Raw genomic sequence first — 6,648 nt, 5'->3', positions numbered from 1 at the left:
TGCTGTGGCATGACCTCAAGAGAGCGGTTCACACCAGACATCCCAAGAATATTGCTGAACTGAACATTTTGTAAAGAGGACTGGTTCAAAATTCATTCTGACCATTCTGCAGGTGTGATCCACAACTACAGAAAACATTTGATTGAGGTTATTACTGCCAAAGGAGGGTCAACCAGTTATTAAATCCAAGGGTTCACATACTTTTTCTTTTCACTGTACACAGAGAGAGACAGAGACAAAGAATCAGTATGGAAAACTGATTGGATGCATTTGATGTTCCAAGAACAGTTTCATCTAAAGTATATCTATTCCTACAGGGTCAATCTATTACTTTGTGAAAAAAAACTGTCACAAGTATTCCACCTTTTGACTAAACTGATTAAGATCACTTTATTGGTCAATTGCACACAAGGTCCAACCAAAATTTGACTTACAGTACATGCATACAGGCTTTTGGAGAGGTGTGGGGGTGGGCTTCCACACTGGGTGCCCAGGGGGCTGTTGTTGTGAGGCATTAAGTGCCTTGCTCAAGGGCACAACAGAGGCAATGGAATCTAGGATTTGATAACAGCAACCCGCTGGCTGCCTGCTCGCCTGTCTAACAGCTTGGATACCTGCTGCCCATGACAGCTGTCAAGTGGTGAGTAAATTGGCCTAAAAGCGTATTTAATTCAAGTGCATTCAATGAGAGCATTCAATTCAGCACAGCTCTCCCCCCTATGCAACGGGCCTGTTCACTGACACCCACTCGTTGTTGTCGAGACAGACTGTAAGGTTTGGGTTTGAGACCCTCACAGGCCTATCCCTCACTGCAAAGTCCTGCAGCACAGTACACACACAATCAGCATCAAATGCACTGTTCAAAGACGACAGTCACATCATACAGTAAAGGTTCATTGTACAAATTGCATAAGTGAGCTATTGTGTAAATAGAAATGTAGTAGCTAATCAGATGACAAAGAGGATGTGGGCGCAGTTTCAAAAGTTTTCAAAATGCAAGTAAATGCAGTGTGGAAATGATGAGAAGAAGCGTCTGCTGATGAACAAAACCAAACAATTTGTTAGAGCATCTGTTAAACCAATTAATTAAACAAATCCAGACCTGCATGGCTCACACTGACTAAAACGTGTTAGATGACCTTCCGAGTTTCCTCTCGATCCAGGGCAGGAGCATCTTGACATCTGTAAAGACCCCCGGGGATCCTATCTTGGCTGGGGACTCGGCCGTGTTGTTGATCCGGTTCCGGCCACAGCCTTCCCCCAGGAGGTGACCCCCACCATGGCCCAGTGGCCATCCTCTCTGGGGTAGATCAGAGGACCCCCAGAGTCCTGCTGGAGTTGGGAGAATACAACACTATCTGATAAAGGACCTCTCAAAGGAATGATGGGAAGTCTGAACAGAGGAACTGTTATGCCTGAAAATACCCAGAGATCCTCCACCAGACACTGGACAGAGACCACTGAAGCATAATAACACTGTTATAGATTTTGACATGCAGAGTCAGACAGCATGCTGTGTTGTAGCCTACCTGGCAGGTGTCCTTACCCTCTCTCTCTCTCTAGTCCAGCACACAGCGGGCCTGCTGTGGGGGTCTCAGGGTCTGGAGAACATACTTGCACTTAGCTGGCTCCACCAACTCCAGCTGCACCTCTCGGAATGGCAGGTAGACGACCAGCTGAATGTGGGTACAGTGGGTTTCCATTAGCCTGATCCCATATCCGTTGGTGCCATCTTACCAAATCCGCGTGGTCATTGTCACACCGACTGCATAAAAGATCTGGGATCGAGCTTGGTCTCCATCTTCAAAACACCCAGAAAATCCAATTTAAGAGTCAGGTGTCCATATTGAAGTGCTAGTTTGTAATACATGTCAAACTGAAGGTAAAGTGAATGTGGGCCTTACATTCTATTGTCCATTCCAATCCACTAACAAGCCAGCTGGTCCTGGGCAGGAAGCGCTCACTGGGCAGAGGTAGAAATATGGTCTGAACACAGAAGCAGGCAGAGGATGTACTTTAGAAAGGATTTCCTACATTGCCAAAAATAATGTCTGGCCAAAGTCCCCTGCTGAAAAAAAACAGCATATGCTGGTGACCAGTGCTGTTTTTGCTGGTGACCTGCCTTCATTTTGTTATGCCGTTGACCAGCATACTAACAAACTGATCACCAGCGTACCAGCATATGCTGATCACCAGAAAAACTAGCATCAAAGTGCTTAATTGTTTAAGACAAAACATTACTTACAGTGCATTAGGAAAGTATTCAGACCCCTTGATTGACATTTTGTTACATTACAGCCTTATTCTACAATGCATTAAATATGTTTTTTTCAGCAATCTACAAACAATCCCATAAATGACAAAGTGAAAACAGGTTTAGAAATGTTTTCTAATTTATACAAAATATAAAACAGAAATACCTTATTTAGTCAACCTGTGGTAAATACAATTGATTGGACATGATTTTGAAAGTCACATATCCGTCTATATAAAAAGTCCCACAGTTGACAGTAAATGTCAGCGCAAAACCAAGCCACGAGGTCGAAGGAATTGTCCTAGAGCGCCGAGACAGGATTGTGTTGAGGCACACATCTGCGGAAGGGTACCAAAAGTAATTATGCAACATTGAAGGTCCCCAAGAAGTCAGTGGCCATCATTCCTAAATGGAAGAAACCACCAGGACTCCCTAGAACTGGCCGCCCGGCCAAACTGAGCAATTGGGGGAGAAGGGCCTTGGTCAGGGAGGTGACCAAGAACCCGATGGTCTCTGACAGAGCTCCAGAGATCCTTCCAAAAGGACAACCATCTTCGTAGCACTCCACCAATCAGGCCTTTATGGTAGAATGGCCAGACAGATGCCACACCTCAATAAAAGGCACAGGACAGCCCGCTTGGAGTTTGCCAAAAGGCACCAAAAGACTCTGACTATGAGAAACAAGATTCTCTGGACTGATGAAACCAAGATTAAACTCTTTGGCCTGAATGCCAAGCGTCACGTCTGGAGGAAACCTGGCACCATCGCTACGGTGAAGCATGGTGGTGGCAGCATCATGCTGTGGGTATGTTTTTCAGCAGCAGGGGCTGGGAGACTTGTCAGGATTGAGGGAAAGATGAACAGAGCAAAGTACAGAGAGAACCTTGATGAAAACCTACTTCAGAGTGCCCAGGACCTCAAACTGTGGTGAAGGTTCACCTTCCAACAGGACAATGACCCTAAGCACACAGCCAAGCAACGCACACGTTTCTTGGGGTCAAGTCTCTGAATGTCGTTGAGTGGCCCAGCCAGAGCCTGGACTTGAACCAAATCGAACATCTCTGGAGAGACCTGAAAATAGCTGTGCGGCGACAGTCCCCATCCAACCTGACAAAGCTTGAGGGAATCTGCAGAAAAGAATGGGAGAAACTCCCCAAATACAGGTGTGCCAAGCTTGTAGAGTCATACCCAAGAAGACTCACAGCTGTAATTGTGGCCAAAGGTGCTTCAACAAAGTACTGAGTAAAGGATCTGAATACTTATGTAAATGTGATATTTCCGTTTTTTGTTATTATGGGGTAATGTGTGTAGATGAGGGGAACAATAAAAAAAATGTAGAATAAGGCAGTAACGTAACAAAATGTGAAAAAAGTCAAGGGGTCTGAATATTTTCCAAATGCACTGTATCCTTATAGCCATATTTCTCAAAAGGAAGGTGTCACATGTACAGTAAAAGGAAGTCACTTGCCAACCAGGGGTGGTTATCTATATCTTGCCTCCAACAATTCTCAAATAACAGTCAAGGCGGTTCCGGATCTGTGGAAGTCCACACTTTAGACCTGTAGGTGGAAAAAAGACAGGGCTTGTTCAACAACAAAAATACACTGAAGATAATTGGACATTCAAGTTAAACGTCCACAATCCAATCAATGTTTCTTTGAATCTGTATACCCTGCTTTTTCCTTCTTTGAAAACTGAACCTGAATTGAAACTGGTCAGTGTCTTATATCTGTCAGTGTCTTATATCAAGGGCAGGCATTACCAGTATAACACAGGCATGAGTACCCCATAAAAATCAACCAAGACAACCATAAATCATCCTGGACAATGCTGAGAAACCTTAGATCCAATCTGTAGAAGGAGCTGCAGACACACAAGGAGTAGAGACAACAAGAAAACTGAGATATTGAGAGTTTAAAGGCTGATTTTAATCATATTAATATATAGGCAATTGAAACAGTAAGAGCATTCATGAAATTCAGGCAAATTTTGCCCTGATACAGAGCCGACATTCCTCCTTATTCTACATGTCAAAGGCATGTTTGTTCTACATGACACGCCTTCATGATGGTCACGATGACATTTGAAGCTACATTTGCGAGTCATGGAACAGGAAATAGGCAGTTAATTTGACTTCCTGAACTCCTTTGCCATTTCTGCACACTGAATTCATATTCTGATGTTGAGGGGATAGAGGATTTATGGTGGCTCTTATCCGCTAAACAGATTTTGACGGGGATTATTTTATTATGTTACTTAGATTGACGCATGGGTGCGTCAATAGACTCAAGGATTATGACTAGGGCTCTGTGTTTTGGGATATCATGTCACATGACCTACATTTGTACCTTTATTTTAAGCTTTTCCAGAAATGAGAATTACACCAAAAATGAAAGCAATTGTCTGGTGATGGTGCTGGACCATCTGACAGGCCAATTTTTCTCAGAGGGAATGGTCGGGGGGCAGGAAAACAATAATAATAATGTGTACACTGCAAATTAACAGAGATTGTACTTGAAAATAACAATAATTTCATACCTTGATTAAATTGAAATACGATTAAGTCTCTTGGGAACAGATTACCTCAATTTAAATGTTTTAATTGTTTTTGAATTCCTGATGATTTTAGGCCCACGGGGCGCCTGTTGCCGACCCTGCTCTAGATGCTCTTAAATTTGTTCAACACCCTTTCAGTCATAACATTTCATGCATACCAAAACACAAGAACACATGGGACTTGCTTGACCACCAGGGAACTGGTACAGTTGAGGAACCATGGCATTCAAACAATACAGTTCAAATTAGAGTGATCTTCCGTAGAAAACAGTGATATACCTTTTACACAAACAAAGACTGTCACATGATGCTACATTCAGTTAAATCTAATGTGACAGACTCTCTATGGGGGTTTACTTAGCAGGGGCAGTGGAGTAGTATGCTTGATAGTCAGGGCAAATCAGACTTCAATGATAACATCAGTCAGTAGGACAAGCAACCTCTGGGAAAGTGTCAGAATGTCCTATGAACCCAGTTTGAACACAAATGTATCTGCTCTGAACAAGTATTGTGACCTACTGTCAGCTAAGCTACTCCTGTATGTTTCCTAGTGTGCTCAACAGGGATATCTGTGCTGAAAGTGTATGTGTGTCTTGCATCGAAGTATGAGGGCATCCCACTGTCTTAAGACCCTGAGACGGTGGATCCTGTTTCCCCTTCCGAGGGCTCTGACTCCCAATGGGCACGCTCAGTAGTGACTCATACCGGACCATGGTTGCCAGGTTACCATCTACCTTATGCATCTTGATTTGGATAAATAGCATGAATTCATGCACAACAGTCATTACACTTCTTATCTCACAATTGTCACAAATCTCACAAGTGACTTGGTGGCAACTAGCCCGGTGTTTCTAATTCTATTATTCTGATTCTAGAAACTGCCTCTGGCAGAAGATTGCTGAGAAGCTCTAGCATTTTGACCATCATGGGTTTTGAGAATGGGTGAAGAGTGAATATCTGAAAGCATCCTACAATAGGGATCCATTCTTTCTTTCCTGTTGTCGTTCTATGGCTCAAAGTCAGCACCACTGCATTCATGTCAGCCTTTTCTTGGGTAAAAGAAGAGATTTAGAGGTCATTAGGATGAATTCATTCTTTAGGAGACGTTAGCAACATTGTCTCAATTTAAAAAACGTTCCCTACCCCAGGTCATTTCAACAGGTGACTATCGCAGGAAATAAAGAGAAAGGAACACCGATATTTTTTGGCGGGACATGAACAGGCTTACGTTTCTAATTGTAAGCCTGTTCATGTCCTGTCAATAAACACCCAATGATCTATGCAGAAACAGAGTGCACTTTTTGAAGTGTCCTGAGGTAAGGAATGTTTTGGGGATTTGGGTCCCTCCGTTGAGCACCTGATTTCGTTTCAAGCTGGGCAGAAGCGCATTTGGGTACGCTTTCTTTCCATTGTTTCAATTTACTTTACTTCACACAATTCATTGTCAAGGCAAATTTATAGAAGTGGAAAAGATGCCACATGTAGTTCAAAACAGTAAGGGTCTTCTCCACAAACAGAAGACAGTCTGCTTCAACTAAACTGTTATGTTAGGAAAGGCTAAATGGCCAATCATAAAACACAACATATTCTGATGCCATGATCACACAAAGAAATACACCATTTGCCTCAATACAAAGAATTGAAGTTCAAATGCAATATTGATTTTGAACTTTTATCCCCTGGTGGAAAATTCTATCAATACCTTAAATACATTGGCAGCCTTATTGGTGGCTCAGGTGGTAAAAGCGTGGTGTTAGCAATGCCAGGGTCATGTGTTCAAGTCCACCCATAAGAAAATTAAGTATGTAAGTCACTAAATGACATATTCCTCTAGGGCA

At 42.9% G+C, this 6,648-nt stretch overlaps 1 long non-coding RNA gene across 1 annotated transcript; it reads right to left on the bottom strand.

The window, feature by feature from the left end:
* Nucleotides 1-456: 456 nt before the first annotated feature.
* On the bottom strand, nt 457-1,981 carry LOC123992998. Its single transcript, XR_006831340.1, has 3 exons — nt 1,905-1,981; nt 1,547-1,801; nt 457-1,332 (listed from the first exon to the last, which is right to left on the bottom strand). It is a non-coding gene; the product is annotated as an uncharacterized LOC123992998 (long non-coding RNA).
* Nucleotides 1,982-6,648: the final 4,667 nt, after the last annotated feature.

Source organism: Oncorhynchus gorbuscha, linkage group LG02 (assembly GCF_021184085.1).
Source record: "Oncorhynchus gorbuscha isolate QuinsamMale2020 ecotype Even-year linkage group LG02, OgorEven_v1.0, whole genome shotgun sequence".
NCBI classification, from domain to species: Eukaryota; Metazoa; Chordata; class Actinopteri; order Salmoniformes; family Salmonidae; genus Oncorhynchus; species Oncorhynchus gorbuscha.
This window is presented reverse-complemented; position numbering and strand designations above follow the sequence as displayed.